The sequence below is a fragment of the Armigeres subalbatus genome, chromosome 1 (assembly GCF_024139115.2).
Source record: "Armigeres subalbatus isolate Guangzhou_Male chromosome 1, GZ_Asu_2, whole genome shotgun sequence".
Taxonomy (NCBI): Eukaryota; Metazoa; Arthropoda; class Insecta; order Diptera; family Culicidae; genus Armigeres; species Armigeres subalbatus.
This window is the reverse complement of record NC_085139.1, coordinates 230,366,217-230,386,573: the sequence shown is the minus strand read 5'-3', so window position 1 is coordinate 230,386,573 and position 20,357 is coordinate 230,366,217.

Genomic DNA, 20,357 nt, shown 5'->3' with positions numbered 1-20,357 from the left:
CATATTAACGGTTACTGCATAGTCCCATTCTGAGTCGACAAATACGTAATTAGTTTTTATCTATAAACCGTCTTCAGTGTTTTGTTAGAAATGTCAAACAGAAAACGAAAAATATCTTTAACTATTTTAACTCAATATTTAAGATGTCAGGCTCAGAGTGTAAATGTAATCAGATACGAATCTGATCAGTACAACTTTGTCAAAGAGGCAAAGCCGTGGCGTGGATTCTTGAGGCCCTTGTGAATTATTTTTAAAGCGCCTCTTTCTTATTAACGGCCGACTTCTTCACCTCTTATGTCTCAAACCAGGTTTGGGCGCACCTCTTAAGAGTTAAGTAGACCCCAAAGAAAACATTATTATTAAAGGAAACACATTGATTAAACGAAGTTAGATTGATTTGAAACACGGTTTTCGTCTTCGAGTTTTCATAATAACTTCGTTTACTATCATAGATCATTAATTAACGGCTACGCAGTCTCATATGATTAAAACGAGTTTTATTCGTCCGACGTTTCGACACGGGATTGGTATCTTCTTCAGGGGAAGATTGATCTGTTCGTTTTTTGTCTTATGTTTTGACTAACTTTAACTGTCTGGTACGAACAAATCAATCTTCCCCTGAAGAAGACACTAATCCCGTGTCGAAACGTCGGAAGAATAAAAACTCGTTTTAATCATATGAGACTGCGTAGCCGTTAATTAATGATCTATGATTAAACCTCACAGTCGTTTCCCAAAAAATTCGTTTACTATAAATATTTAGTCGCTTACCAAGGTGGCTTCACATGCATTACCTTTTTAACAAACCAAAGATTCCTTTCCCGTGGTGCTCACTGAGATGCAGAGCATTCCTCGGTCTCTTATAATTGTCAAACTAATTTTCCTCTCCTAATCCTAAATTGACTGTAAGGGCGCGACCGGCTTATACCATTACTCATGAATTTGACAACGATTTTTGCCTTATATGCGCAAACGCCTTATATGCACGACATGCCTTATATGCACAAACACATATACAAGGACAAACTATTAATTGGTTCGTCGAGTTGATTGTATATAAGACAATGGGTCTCCGAGCTTCCTATAAAAAGGTTGAATTTAGAAGTAAATGATATCCTTTTGTAACAAGTTTTTGTATGAGAAAGGAAACATTATTTCTTCATACCTGGCAAACTGCTGCCGTAAAAACTTTGCGATTTTGTGCATTTTAGAAAGGTGTAGAGGTTTTCGTCTAGCGAGCAAATGTATGCTAAAAACAATTATCTATCTACTATCTATCATCTTCTGGTTTTGAGTTAGCTCAATGATTGTATGGCATTTGCCACAATGATTTTACCAGAAACCCATTCTCCAGAATGGACCATATGCCAGAATTGACCAATTGCCAGAACGTAATTTGCCAGAATGTACAGTTCCCAAGAAATAGTAAAACTCTGTATTCTGATTATTGTTGGTGTCTAAAGAATATAAAAAGTCTTATATAAAGAAGGTAATTTTGTATAACGTGGATTTGGAATTATTTACTAATGAAAGGATTTTCTGTATACAGTATCCCCCCGCTTATCCGGACCTCGCTAATCCAACGACTTGTTAGTCCGGATCGCTAATTCGGAATTTTTCGGATTAAAAATAATCATTAATTAAAATAATTAAATACATTATGCTGTCAGTTTTCTAATTTGTGCTGTGATTTTGTTTTGGTTCATTTATACGGATTTGACAGTAGGATTAACGACAGAAACCTCGTTAGTCTGGCCATACATTGATCAGCGGGGTATTCTGTAATTAGTTTTCACAGATAAAAATATTTTGTGATTTTAAATGTATTTTCATGCACATATTTGGAGCATACAAATAAACGTAACATTCAATCGATCTCACTATTCTTTTAAATCGAAATAAATTTAAACTGTGCTGCTTGTAAAATTGAGTCAAATTTAATTGAATATCGAATGTTAATTCGTTTGATGCGGTAAGCTGCAAATTTACACGTCGTTGAAGTTTCAAAATTACTTGCTATGTTCATAAAAGGGACTATTCAACATATTAGACACTTTTCAGAAAGATGGATACTATTTATCAAAAAAAATTACATTCATATTTGTCTAATACCAAACAAACTTTTTACGAATGGATATCATATTTCTTTGTCCCATTCTAGATGCAGACTTCATTTCAAAAATTGAATCATATCTACAATTGGATAATATCACTTTAAGTCATACTAGACAGATTTTTGCTTTCATTGAAGACATTATATCTACAAGTCTAGGCAAAATATCTACTTCTAAAGAAGGGATCACATCCTAAATATGATAATAAAGAGAAATTTAGTACTGCACTATTGCTGGGGTACTGCCTTTTCGCCAATTGTAAACGGGGAAGCGGCGATTTATCTCAGACTGCTTATTTTGTTACTACAGTGACCAGGATAATAAAAAGCCCACTTGCAGTTTTTCATACAAAATTTTCAATTTTGGAGAAATATATCTCGATTGCGTGTGAACCAATTTTGTAAAATGTAAAATCAATTCAATAAAAATTCCGCGGAAAAAAAATTAAAATTTCGTTTCGTTTCGTAAAATTTCGAATTGAATAGACCTTTATTTCGTATCGTTTCGAAGTTGCGGAAATAATTTATATTTCGTTTCATTTCGTTTCGAATCAACATACACATTTTAAATTTCGTTTCGTTTCGTTTCGTTAGGAAAAAGTGTCTTATCGCATACCCTTAATAATTTATTGCCTGACGTCATACAGGGGTACTTGCGTGTCTTGGTGGTGGGTGTAGCTCACTACGCTGTCTGCATGCTGCGTTTTGTGGGAATCGGCATCATCCACAAGCGATGATGAAATGCCGAAGGAGAGGTGTCTTCACTCCGCCGGGCACGATCTGGCAAAATGGCGGTATCCACCAGAGGCGAATTGGTTCATGCGACGCTGACGATAGCGGCGGAACGAATGGGTCGGTTGGCCAGAGGCTTGCTTGATGGTGGAGGTCTGTCGAGCTTGGCGGTATCGGTTTTGGCTATCCGTAGACGAACCGGAAGAAGGGATTGGGTTCTTGGTCTGATTCTCCACTCCACACCTCGACAGGCACGCTCCCGACAGGTACAACGACCGACCACAGAGGGTTCCCGTCCGCTTTCACTGGTTCAGCTTTTTTCCTTGTTTTTTTTTCGTTTGCGTACTTTTGTGAATTGAATGTTCTCACTATTTAAGCGATTAACCTATTTATAACATTATTAACATTAGCCTTAAATTTTATACTCGTTTGTAGCTACTAACCGTACTTATTACTTTTAATTATTCACTGCGCACTTGTTTTGTCGACTAACAATTGAATTGGACTCTAACAATAGACCTGAACAAAGAAACAAAAACCTTAATTATTAACACTTCCACTATACAAATACTAACAAAACACGCACTACCTTCACTTTTGAATTTTCAAAATAAAAAGAGATCAGATCCTTGAAGGATCTGCTTTTTAAAGAATTTTGATCCTTCGATGGAGCTGAAACTATCAAAGAATCACTTCGATCAATTTGAAGTTTTCGCTCTAGGTTGTTTACCCTTTTTACTGGTGCATGATCCCTCTACTGCTAACTCCAGCAGGGATATTTTATGTTTAGTCCTGCTAGTGTCAGTAATATCATTTTGACAATGTTCAACTATACAGTGTTTCCGTTGAAAGTGGGTCAGAGCTCTTTTCACACATCAAGCCACTGTGTGCCGCCACTGGCCCATCATTACGTTAGTTTCGTTTTGTATTTGTTTTTATTTTGTTTTGTTTTATTTTTTTTTTAATTTTATTTTATTTTATTTATTTTTTTTTTGGAAAGGAAATTTTATTTGGATTGATGGAGGAGCCAGCAAGGTAAACCTGGAACCCAAAGGTTACAGATGTATTGCTCAATCTTTCAGTACCTGGGTCTTTATTTATGATTTGTGGTTGTAGATTTCATTTTGGTCATCCAAGGCGCTTTATGACGTTCTCACTTTCTGCGGAGTCCGAAAACCATTTTCAATTTTTCCTGTATTGGAGTTATTTTTTAGTATTGCCTATGTGTGGTAGCGCCCCCAATTTTTGCCGACTAACTAGCTTTTAGTTCACAACTTCAGCACTGCCATCTTTTTTTGCACTTTTTTTGTCACCCGGCCTACTCCTCTGCCCTTTCGTCAGGGAGCCTACCGGAGACGCTTGCCTTTTCCGTTATTTTGTTCTTTTTATTGTGCCCACTTTTTTGCACATTTCAGTCTGCCGGCCTACTCCTCTGCCCTTCCGTCAGGGAGCCTACCGGAGACGCTAGCATATTTACATTATGTTTTTCTCTATATTTACCTTGAATTTACTATAATTATTTGCTATTTCACTTTGAGCTTATATTCCGGGAGCACCTACACAAACTACTAAAAATACGGTTTTAAGACTACCGGCTGCGTCATTGTCGTGACTCGGACGAGATTTGTTTTTGATTTTTGTTGCTTTAATTTCAAAGCCTTTGTCGTGACCCGGACGAGATTTCTAGTCTCGACCGTTCGTCGCAACAATACTCAGCAAACTGATCCGCTCTTCAATATCACTATATCAATATCAAATCACTTTTTTTCGATACTTTATAGACCTGATCTTATCTACTACAAAAACCTATCACTTTCTTTGGATGAGCAGACCAAATCTTTTACAAGCCACTATGTAATGTGTTCACATCACATGACAATAGAATCCAATAAACAAAGCAATTGCATTTCATAATCTATCATTGATTTGCATATATTATTGATAACAAATGTAAAATGCATTCAAAGTGTGTTCATTCATAAATCGTACCTATACCTGTATACCTAGCTGGCTACAGCGTCGATACAACTATGCCTGGCGTATTGTAGAGCTCCATAATCGTCGGTCTTGGGCGATGTTCCTCCAGTTTCCCCGAACGTTCAGGGTCCCCAGGTCCGATTCCACCGCGTGCAGCTAGCGTGTTTGTGCCCTTCCACGAAGTCGCCGGCCCCTATCTGGTTCTCTGTTAAATATTGGTTTCGCTATTCTTTCTTCCGACATTCGCACTAAGTAACCAACCAACTGAAGTCTGTCTTATTTTATACGATTCACAATATTTTCTTCTTTGTATTCTTGATACTACTCATGATTCATGCGTCTGAGCCACACACCATTCATAAATGGTATTAAATCGAATTTAGCCGTTTTCAGTATTTGAGACGATGTTTTGGCTGCTTGACAGGTCTCTTGCTCGATTGGCTACTGTTTTTTGATTGACAGCACATGCCAATCCGCGTTTCTGTTATCAAGGCTAGAGTCCTATAAGAAGAGTATCGTCATGTGCCACGTTTGACAAGTCTCCTGCTCGTTTGGAACGCGCATTTGTACGGAACTGACAGACGATTCTGTTCCAATTCTGACACTTGACGACACTGTTATTATAGTCACTATAATCAAGGCCTCTACTTCCCGCTGGCGACTGCGTGACAGCAGAGCCGACGATCTTCACACCAGGAGGGAACTTTAGCTTCAGAACCCCGTCATACATCAGGTTCCATAGTACCGGGCCCAGGATTGACCCTTGCGGGACTCCTGCGGTAATAGGAACACTTTTCTGACCGGCATCGGTCTCGTATAGCAGCACACGGTTCTGGAAGTAGCTTTCCATGATCCGGTACAGTCCCACCGGCGGGCTAAACGGGTGTAACGTTGAATGCGTTCTTCAGTGTCACCAACGCACAGTATCGAATTCCTCGCCTGTTCCGTTGGATCGCTTCCTCTGCATTCTTGAGGACTGAATTGATAGCGTCCACCGTGGACTTACCCTTCCAAAAACCAAACAGGTTACTCGACAGGCCATCCGTACCCTCTGCGTACGGGGTGAGCCTGTTGAGGATGATCCTCTCGAGCAGTTTACCCGTCGTGTCGATCAGGCAAATTAGTCTGTACGTCGAGCTTCCCGGACGCCGGAGGCTTCCCGGCCTTCGGCAGCAGTACCAACTTCTGCCTTTTCCATCTCTCAGGGAAACAACACTCATCCAGGCATCTCTGCATAGCTAGCCTGAACATGTTCGGGTTCGCTATGATCGCTGCCTTGAGTGCACTGTTTGGAACTCCATCGGGGCCTGGAGCTTTGTTCATCGCAAGGGTGTTAGCCACTGCGAGTAACTCTTCGTTCGTCACCGGAGCCACCATTTCGGCCACACTCCCAGCGCCTTGTAGCGCAGGAGGAGGCCAGGGACTTGTGGCTCGGGACGGGAAGAGTGCTTCGATAATCCTCGCCAACCGGTCCGGTGACCGTTCGGGGGGTGAAGAGCCCCCTTTGGTCTTGGCCATCACGATCCTATAGGCGTCACCCCACGGATTCGCATTGGCACCCTCGCACAGGTTGTCGAAGCACGCTCTCTTGCTGCTCTTAATGGCCTTGTTAAGGGCCAGTCTCGCAGCTTGAAACACTTCCCGGCGGACCGCTCTTTCCTCCTCGGTGCGGGCTCGTTGCGTCCTACGTCTAGCCTTGAGGCAGGCTGATCGTAGGGCTGCAATTTCGGCACTCCACCAGTATACCGGGCGTCTGCCATTTCTTGGCAGGGCTTTCCTCGGCATAGTAGCATCGCACGCGCGTGATAGGACAGCTACCAGCGCATCCCAGCTTAGACTGTCGGTGTTGGCCTCCAGTCCCAGGGCCGTGGTGAAAACTTCGCTGTCGAAGTGATTGGTCTTCCACCCACGGACCTGACAGGAATCACCCGCCCTCAGACGCTGCACACCATAGTTGATCTTGAAGCGAATTGCTAGGTGATCACTATGGGTGTAGCCCTCGTCTACCCTCCAGTCCAGGTCCGAGACCAGACTGGGGCTGACAAACGTTACATCTATCCATGACTCGGCCCCATTCCTACGGAATTTGCTACTGGTCCGTCATTGACAAGCACTGCGTCGAGTTTTCGAAGTGCCTCGAGTAACACTTGTCCCCTCTGATTGGTGTAGCGGCTGCCCCATTCAACTGCCTAAACATTAAAATCTCTCTCTATAACGAACGGGTTCCGACCTACTAGGTCGGACGATAGCCTGTCGATCATCTGATTGAATTGTTCTATTGGCCACCTTGGTGGGGCGTAGCAGCTACAATAGAACACCCCATTGATCTTTTTTTTTTTATTTAGTAGTAATTGTCATCTGACATCTGATGTCTCAATGACTACAAGGGTAAAACTTATCACTGAATCTAACAAGCATACACATAATACATAATCATAATACACAAGAATTAATCACTACAGTAAAACAGAACTTAACAAACTACGTTTGTGTCAAACGGTATCTCGAAAGTGTGTTGTGAAAACTCGCTGTAGATTTGCTGGCGATAGATTAAAATCAAAGAGCTGGAACACTGCGTTGAAATTGGATGACATATATCGAACTGGATCATGCTGACCATATCGACTGTTTCGAGCACCAAGCTGAATGAAGTCCCTTCTCCTCAGCGGACGCATAGGAGCGTAAAATTCATCTTACTAAGTATTGCTGGAGAGTCAAAAGCACCATTGAGGATTTTCGCTACGAACATGGCCTGTGCCACACGGCGTCGAACATTTAAAGTATCCAGCCCAAGCAGCCGACAGCGGTTTTCATATGGAGGAAATGTTGGCCATCACGCCAAGGAAGATTGCGCAAAGCAAAGCGCACGAACTTTTTTGCACAGATTCGATCCTCGAGATCCAGGTGGCTTGATAAGGGCACCACACAGTGACAGCAAACTCCAGTGTTGATCGTACAAGCGCACAATAGAGCGATCGCAGGCAGTATGGGTCACGAAATCCTTTGGCGATTTTCATTATGAAGCCAAGTTGTCGGTTTGCCTTAGAAATCACGTAATCGTAGTGGAAACGGAAGGTTAGTGCGTCGTCAAGTATAACTCCAAGATCCCTGATTTGTTGCACTCGCTCAAGAGCTGTCCCAGCCAGCATGTAATTGTAAATAATAGGGTTTCGGGTTTTGCTTAACGGTATTGTTGGACTTTTATGGATAGTGAGGGACAAATGGTTTCGCTCGCACCACCCCTCTAAACGGGTTAAAAGCATTTGTAGTTTAATGCAGTCCTCAAGACTATTGACGACAATGTATATCTTTGCATCGTCAGCATAGAGTAGCCTCACTCCAGGTGGTAGCACCAGTGTCACATCGTTGACAAATATTGAAAACAATAATGGTCCCAGATTACTCCCTTGTGGTACCCCAGATGGAGTAACGAAAGGATCCGAAAAGATGATCCGACTTTCACACGCAATTTTCTATCCGTCAGGTAGGATCTAAACCAATCCACGCACGCAGAGGAAACGCCCAACTTCTCCAGTTTACTAAGTAGAATACCATGATCAACACGGTCAAAAGCAGCTTTGAGATCTATATATACAGCATCCACTTGCCGCCCGTTATCAAGAGCCTCAATGCAAGTTGTTGTGAATTCTGTCAAGTTGGTCGCGACCGATCTCTTAGGGAAAAATCCATGCTGGTCCGTTGAGATGTACTGCTTGCAGCAAGCGAAGAGCGTGTCGTTCACTATGATTTCGAAAACTTTCGAACAAGCGGAGAGAGTGGTTATTCCACGATAGTTGCTCACATCGCATTTGTTCCCTTTCTTGTGTACTGGGAAAAGGTATGACGATTCCCAGCGCATGGGAAACTTTCTGGTTCGAAGCGAGAGATTGAAGATTTTTGCTAACGGTTTGATAAAAGCACTTGAACACCGGCGCAGCAAAGCAGCGGGTATCCTGTCCGGCCCAGCACGGAAAGAAAATTTCAGTTTCCGAATCGCCCGGCACACATTTTCATCACTGATGGGAAGATGTCTAAATCCAGTACATCACGAGGAGCGTCGCGAGAAGCCTCAACGGCATGAGAGAGCGGAGCTGCAGAAATCGTTGAAGGAGGTCTTGAACTGTGTAGCAAAGAGCTCGCATTTGTCAGCGGGAGTGTCAGCAGAGACACCATTCAGTTGCATTGACGTAGGAAGACCATCTTCGTTCCGTTTGGACCTAACCAATTTCCAGAATTGCTTGGGATTTAGACGCAGATTTCGTTGTGTGCGGCTGATGTATCGGGAATACAAAAACTGATTATAACTTCTGTATACACTGCTGGCACTATTGAACTGCTGCTTGTTGTACGTGGAACGATAATTGCAGTATCTACGAAGTGCAGAAGAACGGCGACGTTTAAGTATTTGTAATCTGTGGTTGGACCACGCAGGCTTCCGTGCAGGTCCTACAATCGGAACATGAATAGCAAATGCACGAACGATACTGTCGGTGAAAAAGTCCACGGCATCGTCGACGTTATCGAAAGAATTGATGCAATCCCAATCAACTGCAAGTAGCATTTCATTCAGTGCAGAGTAATCTGCTTTTCGGAAGTTATAACTGCTCGAATCATGTCCAGACTCAAAGGTAGTGGGCGGCACGTACGACACCTCCAAGGTAAGCGGAGGATGGTTGACATCTACAGGTGTCAGCGGCTCAACAGCAGGGTGTATTGTGCAACTTGGCAACACTGCATCATTAACCAGTACCAGATCAAGTACACGACCATTTGAGTTAACAATGGGATTGATCTGGGTCAATCCATGAAAGTTGAATCCGTCCAACAATACGCAACTGGATTCTGATAGACGAGAGCGTATCAAGTCTACTGATGGGTAGGAATTTTCACCCGAACACCACCGAATAGCAGATTGATTGTAGTCACCGAGAAGCAAGACCTTGTCGCTAGCTCTGAGAGTAGAAGTAACCGTTTCGATAGAATCTAGATGGCGTTGAATATCATCAAAGATTGTTCATACGATCAGGTGGCAAGTACACAACCCCAATGCTGATAATGAAACCGGTCATATTGACACGAACCCACAACTGTTCAAGGGTATCACTGACGACAGCAGATTCACGAACACAATTGAACTTTGCCAAAACTGCAATGAGTACACCACCACCACGGGTTTTACGGCTATTCCGAGGATTGCGATCAGTTCTGAACACCGAGTAGTGGTTTCCAAAAAGCTGTGCTGAATGTATGACGTCATCCAGCCAAGTTTCGGTTAATACAACGACATCGTAATCTTCTTCGCATACCGCCAAAAAGAAGTCATCGATTTTGGTACGAAGCCCGCGAACATTCTGATAGTAGATACGCAGAACACTGTTTTCGTTGCATGATGCTCGTTGTTGGTAGGTCCCTTCACCTGCCAGACCGTCCACAAGGTTGGGGGCAAATGTGCGTACCGGTGTACGATCGAGAGGATATTCTGGTGAGTGAGGCGTTGCTGCGCGTGGGCTGGAAGCAGGACTCTTTTTGGAGGATGGACCGAACGTATTGAGAGCGTACTTGCCTGATAATCGCTGTTGGAAGGTCCCATCACCTGCCTCAAACACAGGGCCGGGACGGCTGAAGATCGCAGGCTGGATGGACTCGACTGTAATGAGCGGATAGGGACCTTCCATAAGGCTGGGGGCAAGTGTGCGTCCCGGTGTCCGATCGAGAGGATATTCAGATGAGAGAGACGTCGCTGCGCGTAGGCTGGAAAATGGAGGCTTTTTGGAGGATGGACCGAACGTATTGAGAGCGTACTTGCCTGATAATCGCTGTTGGAAGGTCCCCTCACCTGCCTCAAACACAGGGCCGGGACGGCTGATGATCGCAGGCTGGATGGGCTCGACTGTGATGAGCGGATAGTGACCTTCCACAAGGCTGGGGGCATGTGTGCGTCCCGGTGTCCGATCGAGAGGATATTCCGATGAGTGAGATGTCGCTGCGCGTAGGCTGGAAGCAGGACTCTTTTTGGAAGATGGACTGAACGTATTGAGAGCGTACTTGCCTGATAATCGCTGTTGGAAGGTCCCTTACCTGCCTCAAACACAGGGCCAGGACGGTTGATGATCGCAGGCTGGATGGGCTCGACTGTGATGAGCGGATGGGACCTTCCACAAGGCTGGGGGCATGTGTGCGTCCGGTGTCCGATCGAGAGGATATTCCGATGAGTGAGATGTCGCTGCGCGTGGGCTGGAAGCAGGACTCTTTTTGGAAGATGGACTGAACGTATTGAGAGCGTACTTGCCTGATAATCGCTGTTGGAAGGTCCCCACCTGCCTCAAACACAGGGCCGGGACGGTTGATGATCGCAGGCTGGATGGGCTCGACTGTGATGAGCGGATAGGGACCTTCCACAAGGCTGGGGCAAGTGTGCGTCCCGGTGTCCGATCGAGAGGATTTTAGATGAATGATGCACTGCTGCTTGATGGCCGGAATACAGAGACTCCCTACTGTCAGCATACTCTCCTAATTGCTAGGTAGAAAAATCTATGCGTTGTCGAGCTGATTTAAGTCGCTTGGCGAAAATGGGACAGTCAGTACTCCAAGAGGCATGGTTTACGTCGAGTAGTTGGTCGTAAGGCGAACTCCGTTTTGAATTCAATACATGGCAGTTATTACACTTCAAATAATCGGCAAGGCACTCATTCACCTGATGATCACCGGCACACCTCGGGCATCATGAAGGATTCTTTCAGAAATCAGCTTTGTGTACATATTCCGAGCAATTGTAGCAGCGCAACACATTCGTTGCCTCCACGACTCTGCACATATCCCATCCGATGTTTACTCTTGGCCGATTATTTTAATCATCGAACCCACGAGCATCTGTTTCCAGTATGGCCAACATATGATTGCTTTTTGCGACTCATTTTGTGTATTCGGATTAATTTCAGTTCGAGCATTCGTTCCGGGGTTCTGCTTTCTCAACTTAGGAATCAATTCCTCTTCGTCAATATCCTTGGAAATGCCAATTATTTTAACTCGTGGTTTCAAGGGCTTCTGGCTTTCAACGCAATAATTCCCGTCGAGAATATTAGAGGCGGCTGCAGCTAATTTCACTGCGTGGCCGCTGGTCTCACACCTCACAGTGACAACACCATTTTCCCTTAACCGAACATCCTTCACAGAGAATTCCGCAGGATCGAATTTAGCGCAAATGTCAGCCTTAGTTACCTCTGCGGATTGATCTTGTTTAGGCTTGAAAAGGACAGTTTGCTCAATTTTGGTAACCGCATTAGACTTACGCTGCGGTGAGACCGGCACTGGAGATTGTACAGGGAGTGGGAGAATACTGGGAGAACGAGCTGGTTTATTCACATTATCGATTCTGCGGCGCTTTCCGAAACGGAGCAGACCACCTTCTTCAGAAAAAGTAGCCGGAGTTTTATAACTTTGGATGAACTGCACACTATCGGAAGGGTCAGGAACTTTACGTTTGATTCGGTTTTTTCCACCACTAGAGGACTGTAACACTCTAGCAAAAGACGGAATTCCCGGAAAAGGCGCTCCACAGACATCCCGTTTATTCAAACACACTAATTCCTCAGCTACAGCTTTTTTAATCACTTGTTCGAAATTTTTGAACAGATCGACGACATTCACAAGACTATCCATTTTATTCGCAATCTCATCCAATCGTTTTTCACTGTGCCTATCATCGAACTCGGCGAGGCTCAGACAGGCATCACATATAAACACGGCATTCTTTATGTTTTGCAGCAATGCTATCTCTTCATTCGTAGCCCCGGTAGGCATTTGATGTGAATAGCCAGTTTACATTTTCCAAAGCACTCGACACAATCGTCATGATCATCGATAGGCGCTGCACACTGAGCGATGATTGCCGAAGCTGGGTTCGCTCCCTTCACCACCCATCGCCGCGGGCGCCTCGCCCAAGGAAAGCAAAACAAACAGAAAACGCAGAAAACAAACGATTAATTGAACCAAGTTTTATCACTCGAAATCAGCAGTTTGTGGCAACGTATCAACAAAACTTTGCTTTTGCAATAGGCAGGCAAAGTTCACACATCACATAACACGAAAATTACTAATATTATCAATCAATGCACACATAAAACATGAACGTAATGATGACACATAGTAAGTTACGACAAAGATTCGCGCCGGATTCCATACACCCCATTGATCTTGGCTATCGCGACACCCTTCGCGGAGGAGTGTACAACCTCTTGAACGGGGTACCTTCCCGTTGTGCAGATTGCCGCCGACCTAGACCCGTCCGCTACCCAGTTGCCATTGTCGGCAGGGACGTTGTACGGGTCGGACAGGAGGGCGACATCGATCCTGGACTCCAAGACCGCCTCACATTGGAACAACTCAGAAAAAAACGGTCAAAACCTCATTGTGGCGTTTAATACAGATTTAGATCCATGATTTTTTCATAGAATGTGTTCAAAAAGCTGCCCGACAAAATCTATAGCGTGAAATCCACTAAATTATGTTTTAAAGCAAAACCCGAGCAAAAAAAAATTTTTTCTAAAATTTTTTTTGTCCCGGTTTTTGACAATGTTTTAGAATATTACGTTTTGAGAAAATTTGCTAAAGATACTATATGTTTTCTTCCTAATTTTAAAGGTTGAATCGTTGTTTTTCAATACTGTTGTCTAAAACTCATATAAAAATCGATTTTCAATATTTTTAAAATAAATATACAACATATCAACACGTTTTATATCACAAAATAAAAAATGGCACTAATATACGATTGTTTTCAGATAATATGGTCTTTCTGATTGGAATTTCAGTCAAATAGAACGGTTTTATTGAAAAAATAGGCTAATTTCTTGATTAAATATCAGCCTTATAGGCACATTTTGGCAGCTAGATTTCCGTTATTCTAAAAGCTGATTTTGTATAAAAGAAGCCAGTGGCTAAAGCTCAGTTGGGTCTGATGAGGCTCACTGATTTTTGTTCCAATTTTTATAGTGTAGTTTTCGATAAATATTTCTCTTTCTCATCATATACTCATTTAATCGGCCTTATTGTGGATATATTTATTATTTCTATAAGTAGGGTGAGCGTACCCTTTGCTTATAATTCAGTGCCTAATTTAGCCAACTTTAAAAAAACATGGTTTTCTAACAAAATCGATTGGTTTTAGAAGTAAATTTGACTAAATAATAAGTGTATCTTTATGAGAGCTAAAACATCACTAGAACTTCTAAAATATTTTAAATAAATGCTCGAATATGGGGATATGGCCAAAACTCGGTACTGTACTCGTATAATACCTTATTGGTTAAGATACTTGCACCTTACAGTTAATCGATAATGCGGAAACAACTGCCTAATAATCAATTAAAGGCAAATCAAATTGAAACAAGAAAATCAGTATAGGGACACGGCAGGTATTTCCGTCCATCGTCGTAGGGGCTAAAACCAATGAAAGCAACGTACATTTGCTAGAACTCCACTATAGCAGAACGTTTCTCCTGAGCTTACGATTTGGTACGTATGAGTTGCGTTGCGTTGCGTTGCGTTGTAACGGAGTATTTCGTAGATTGCATACTGATAGTTGTCATGTATATTCTTTACCTTTCTTACCCCAATTGCTTATGGATTTCCATTTGGGATTCAATGGAAATCCAATTGAAAATCCAAAATGATCAAGCATGCAAGCTCTCGTTGCTGGCCCCGCCCATCTTCTCCGTTACTAGGAAAGGGAAGGAAATGATGATATGACATCTACTTAACGAGAGGCCAGCGACTCATCGACGCCCTCATAGATGTCAAGGAATTGGATGGTGGGTAGGGTATGTGGTTTAGGAGTATCATTATAAGCAAATGATAGAAAATTTGTGGAAATACGTTGGGAGTGACTTTGCTAAGAAATTTATGTCACTCCATTATCCTTGCCGATGATTTTCCTCGGATGGGGCGAAGGTATTAGCCTTGCCCTGGCTAATAGCCTAGGTTTAAGCGCCTTTGCTCGCTCTCTGAAACGAAAAAGAGCAAAAGAAATTAAATTCCCCTTCCCCCCTGATATGATAATGATTTTGATCAACAAATGAATTCTAAGTGGATGAATAAATGATCAAACGGCTGCAAACAAGCCTCTATTGTCGTAGCAGAAGTCTACATTTCACAAATAATAATGCCCACAAACATTTTCTTGTGCTTTATTTTTACATCGATACAATTAAATATGGATGAAAATCAAACTTCTGGATCAGATTACTCCCGGAAGCAGATACAATGTATAGCCACTAATTGAATGGAAGCTTGTTTGAAAATCGATATTCCGACCCCACATACAATCGACTAGGACCTTTATTCTGCAATCCTTCATCACCAAGTGGTCTACACGTTAACACTTTGTATCATCGTAATAAAGAAAACAAAACATTAACAGCTAGGCAAATAGGGATAAAACAGCTTCGCTAATTGGAAAATTAGAATAATAGTGTCAACCTAGGATGTTTTCCTCCCTTCCATAGACAATCCAATTGATTAAACTTCACCACTCGGTTGCAGCTCAACAGATATTAATTTGGACCCCAACAGCAAGGTCGTCCTTAGTGTCAGTGACACCGAAGACGGCCCTACTGCTGAGGTCGAAACACGCATCTACAAAGCTGCAATCAAGCGGCGGATTTAAATGGGATAGCACTAACACGTTTTATGACAGGTTTCTAAGACTGCAGTGAATTTATAGCTTTCAAGTACAACTTTTTTAGTTCGAAAAGAAAAACAACAATTATTAAATCGGAATTGCCTCACCAAATCTCTGTTCCGGTTTGACATTTGATCAACGTCAACTTCAGGATGAACACGATTTTTCAATTTCTTGAAATTCCTTCTTGGCAGTCGCCGCTACTACAGTTGGTTTTTCAGTCGGCTGGCGGAGTCGAGATCCGTTCTCGAACTTGTATGCACTTTACCCATAGGGAGATCTTCTCGTTCTTGTTCTGATGATCACTTGCATTATCTTGAAGCTCATCCCAAAGGCTGGAGGTGCTGCTGCTGTCATGCTTCTATATTCTGTCCATATTGCTCTATTACACTAGCATCAAAAAGCTGAAACAAGCCACACACTCACATAACAAAAAAACACTTTCACATCCGGTTTGAATTTAGTCGTTTTAATTTCCGCGGCCTGAATTTTCCAACGAAAAAATGACGGCAGCAGAAACTGTTACGTGTACTCGCCAACGCGGCATACTTCGATCCCGATTTGGTACGTATGAGTTTTACAAAAAAGGGTCTCTTTTATTGGTTTTCGAGACTATGACGAACAGACGAAAATACCTGCCGTGTCCCTACTTATATTTTACTTACTTATCATGTTTGAGCGCATATTTCTATCTTCTATATCTTAAGGGAAGGGGAATGCTCTTTGTGAGCGGGAGCTATAGCATTTTTTAGTACTATTTTTAGTACAAACTGGATACAGGTGAAACACAACCTATTTTTTTTCTAAAATAACACTTTAAAAAATTGGAACAAAAACCAATGAGCCTCATCAGACCCAACTGAGCTTTAGCCACTGGCTTCTTTTATACAAAATCAACTTTTAGAATAACGGAAATCTAGCTGCCAAAATGTGCCTATAAGGCTGATATTTAATCAAGAAATTAGCCTATTTTTTTTTTCAATAAAACCGTTCTATTAGACTGAAATTTCAATCAGAAAGACCATGTTATCTGAAAACGATCGTATATCAGTGCTATTTTTTATTTTGTGATATAAAACGTGTTGATATGTTGTATATTTATTTTAAAAATATTGAAAATCGATTTTTATATGAGTTTTAGACAGCAGTATCGAAAAACAACGATTCAACCTTTAAAATTAGGAAGAAAACATATAGTATCTTTAGCAAAATTTCTCAAAACACAATATTCTAAAACATTGTCAAAAACCCGAACAAAAATTTTTTTTTGAAAAACATAATAGTGGATTTCACGTTCTAGATTTTGTCGGGCAGCTTTTTGAACACATTCTATAAAAAAATCATGGTTGTAAATCTGTATTAAACGCCACAATACGGGTTTGACCGTCTTTTTTCTGAGTTGTTCCAATGTGCGCCTGCCACAGCAGTTGCTGGGCAGGTGCACAGTGCTTCAGATTTAGCTGTGTTACTTGCACGGCTTTTTCCGATTGGCTTCTCCGAAGGGACACGCAGGCCCGCCCATAGCATGGTTCCGGGCCTGCTTCTTACTGGCGCAGATAAGGCACCTAGGTGCCTTGTCGCATTCCTGCCCCTTGTGTCCCTCCTCGCCGCAGCGACGACACATCTTGCTTCGGTCTGGGCCCTTGCAGTCATAAGATTTGTGCCCGGACTCAACGCACCGGTAGCACCTGTCCACTGAAGGTGGCTGGAGCACGCTTACTGGGCATACTGACCAGCCGATCTTCAGCTTCCCTTTCTCAGTGACCTTCTTGGCGTCAGCCACCGGTAGTCTGAGATAGGCTACCTGCGTACCAAAGAATCCCCCTCTTAGACGTACAGAGGGCCGCTCAACCTCTGTGCCGCACTGCTCTTTGACGGCAGAGACGACGTCTTCCGCGGTCGTGACCTCATCCAGCTGCTTATACTGGAGGGTCACTTCCGCACCCAACGACCTGACCTGAGCGCCGTCACCCAAGACCTCCTGGGCAAGCTTTTTGTAAGCCACCCCGCTGGATTGCGCGCCACGCTTCAGTACCAAGATCATTTCACCGTTCTTGGTACGTCTAACGCTGCGCACATCCTGGCCCAGGGCCGATAGGCTATCGGCCGCTCGCAGCGATTTCAGGACATCGGCGTATTTGTCCTTGTCGGTTTTCACGAACAAGGCCTCGCCACTGTCTCTCACCTTCTTCGTAGGTCGAGGGGTGTTTGACTTCCGCACCCTACTGACCAGTTGCCAAGGATTCGCATCCCCTTCGGCGAGTACCGATGGCCCTTCAGGCTCCGGTGCACCATCCAGGCGACGCTTCGCCTTAATGGTAGCGCGTTTGGGTCGCTTCGAACTTGGCGTTTTCTTGCCCTCACTGGCCGTAAGGGCAGTCGCCTCTTTCATCGCAGTAACACCGCTAGGGGAGGAGAGGGCCTTGGTCTGCGTACCTTTGGTGACCTTCTCTGCTGCCGCTACACGCCTGATATAAGCGTCTTGTTCTTGTCTTGCCTCTTGAAAGGAGGCTTCCGGGCCTCTTGAAAGGAGGCTTCCGGGCCTCTTGAAAGGAGGCTTCCGGGCTTCTTGAAAGGAGGCTTCCGGGCCTCTTGAAAGGAGGCTTCCGGGCTTCTTGAAAGGAGGCTTCCGGGCCTCTTGAAAGGAGGCTTCCGGGCCTCTTGAAAGGAGGCTTCCGGGCCTCTTGAAAGGAGGCTTCCGGGCCTCTTGAAAGGAGGCTTCCGGGCCTCTTGAAAGGAGGCTTCCGGGCCTCTTGAAAGGAGGCTTCCGGGCCTCTTGAAAGGGGGCTTCCGGGCCTCTTGAAAGGAGGCTTCCGGGCCTCTTGAAAGGAGGCTTCCGGGCCTCTTGGAAGGAGGCTTCCGGGCCTCTTGGAAGGAGGCTTCCGGGCCTCTTGGAAGGAGGCTTCCGGGCCTCTTGAAAGGAGGCTTCCGGGCCTCTTGAAAGGAGGCTTCCGGGCCTCTTGAAAGGAGGCTTCCGGGCCTCTTGAAAGGAGGCTTCCGGGCCCGGTTGAAAGGAGGCTTCCGCGCCTCTTGAAAGGGCGCTTCCGGGTCTCTTTAAAGGAGGCTTCCGGGCCTCTTGAAAAGAGGCTTCCGGGCCTTTTGAAAGGAGGCTTCGGGCCTCTTGAAAGGAGGCTTCCATGCCTCTTGAAAGGAGGCTTCGGGCCTCTTGAAGGAGGCTTCCGGGCCTTTGAAAGGAGGCTTCCGGGCCTCTTGAAAGGAGGCTTCATGCCCTCTTGAAAGGAGGCTTCCGGGCCTCTTGAAAGGAGGCTTCCGGGCCTCTTGAAAGGAGGCTTCCGGGCCTCTTGAAAGGAGGCTTCCGGGCCTCTTGAAAGGAGGCTTCCGGGCCTCTTGAAAGGAGGCTTCCGGGCCTCTTGAAAGGAAGCTTCCTAACCTCTTGAAAGGTTGCTTTCGGACCTCTTAAAAGGAGGCTTCCGAGCCACTTGAAATGAAACCTCTAAGGTTCTTGGAAGGAGAGTTCTGAGCCACTTGAAAAGAAGGCTTCCGAGCCTCTTGAAAGGAGTCCTCCTATCCCTTTGAAAGGAGGGTTCCGTGCCACTTGTAAAGAGGCGTCCAAGCCTTCAAGAAAGGAGGTCTCCGGAGAGGAGATTTCCGAGCTGCTTGCAAGGAGGCTTCTGAGAAGCGTAGAAGGATGCTAACAATCGTAGTGCAATGAAGTAACTGACTTTTCGAAACAAACTTCAGAACCTTTAGACTCTAGATTTTAGTCCAGAAGCATATTCTTAGCATTTAATTCATTATTTTGTTTTGATTAAGTAGACATATTTTTTGTTTAATTTATTCATTCGACGTGTTATCCTGTTGATCTCTTATCCCGCAGCCCTCCACACACTGTGCTGGTTGTGAAGGGCAGGATTCAATTAGCTTTAATTTACTGTTCGTCATACATATTATGTACAAGACAAAGTTTGGAAATAAAAAAAATATCCATTTGTCAAAACTTTATCAATAATATTGAATAATAATTGTAATACATCCGCCATTACGCACTTTTGTTCGAGGTACCCCTAGGGCCAGCGAAGGTACCCCCAGGGGTACATGTACCCCAGGTTGAGAACCGCTGTTCTAGGTATATGTTTGTATTCCAAGTGATTATTGATGTTGTCACTGATGCCAGGTAGTCTACGAACTCCATATAGTTAAGACCTGCAGATCAACCTCCGTAATGGAGGCAGTTATTGGAGAATAAACAAGTTGTGTGACCCCCTCTTGGTATATGTTTGTATTCCAAGTAGTTTTTGCTTTTGTCATTGGTGCCAGGTAGTCTACGAACTCCAAAGAGTCAAGGCCTGTGGATAAACCTACGTAATGTAAGCAGATATTGTAAAATAAACAAGATATGATACCCCTTCTTGATATATGTTTGTATTCCAAGTTGTTTTTGTTGTTGTCGTGGGCTCCATACCTTCATGGTATGTGTTTGTATTTCAAGTAGTTCTTGTTGTTGTAGTGAGCTTCAGGTAGTCTACGAACTTCATAGTGTCAAGGTCTGTGGATCAACCTCCGTAATGGAGGCAGTTAATGAAAAATAAACAAGTTATGTGACCCCTTCTTGGTTTGAAGTAAAGTAGTTCTTTTTGTTTTTGTGGGCTCCGTAATGGACGCAGTTATTGAGCATTGAGGTCACTCCTGACGGAATCCAAGATTAAAAGTGCTCGCGTTTTCGGGGGCACACCACTCGATTCAGAAGCGGCGCACAACTGTCATTTTTGTTTATTTAGCTTTGCTGCGTCGCAGCATGCGTGAAATAATAAAAATGACAGTTGTGCGTTGCTTTCTTATCGAGTGGTGTGCCCCCGAAAACGCGAGCACTTTTAATCTTGGATTCCGTCAGGAGTG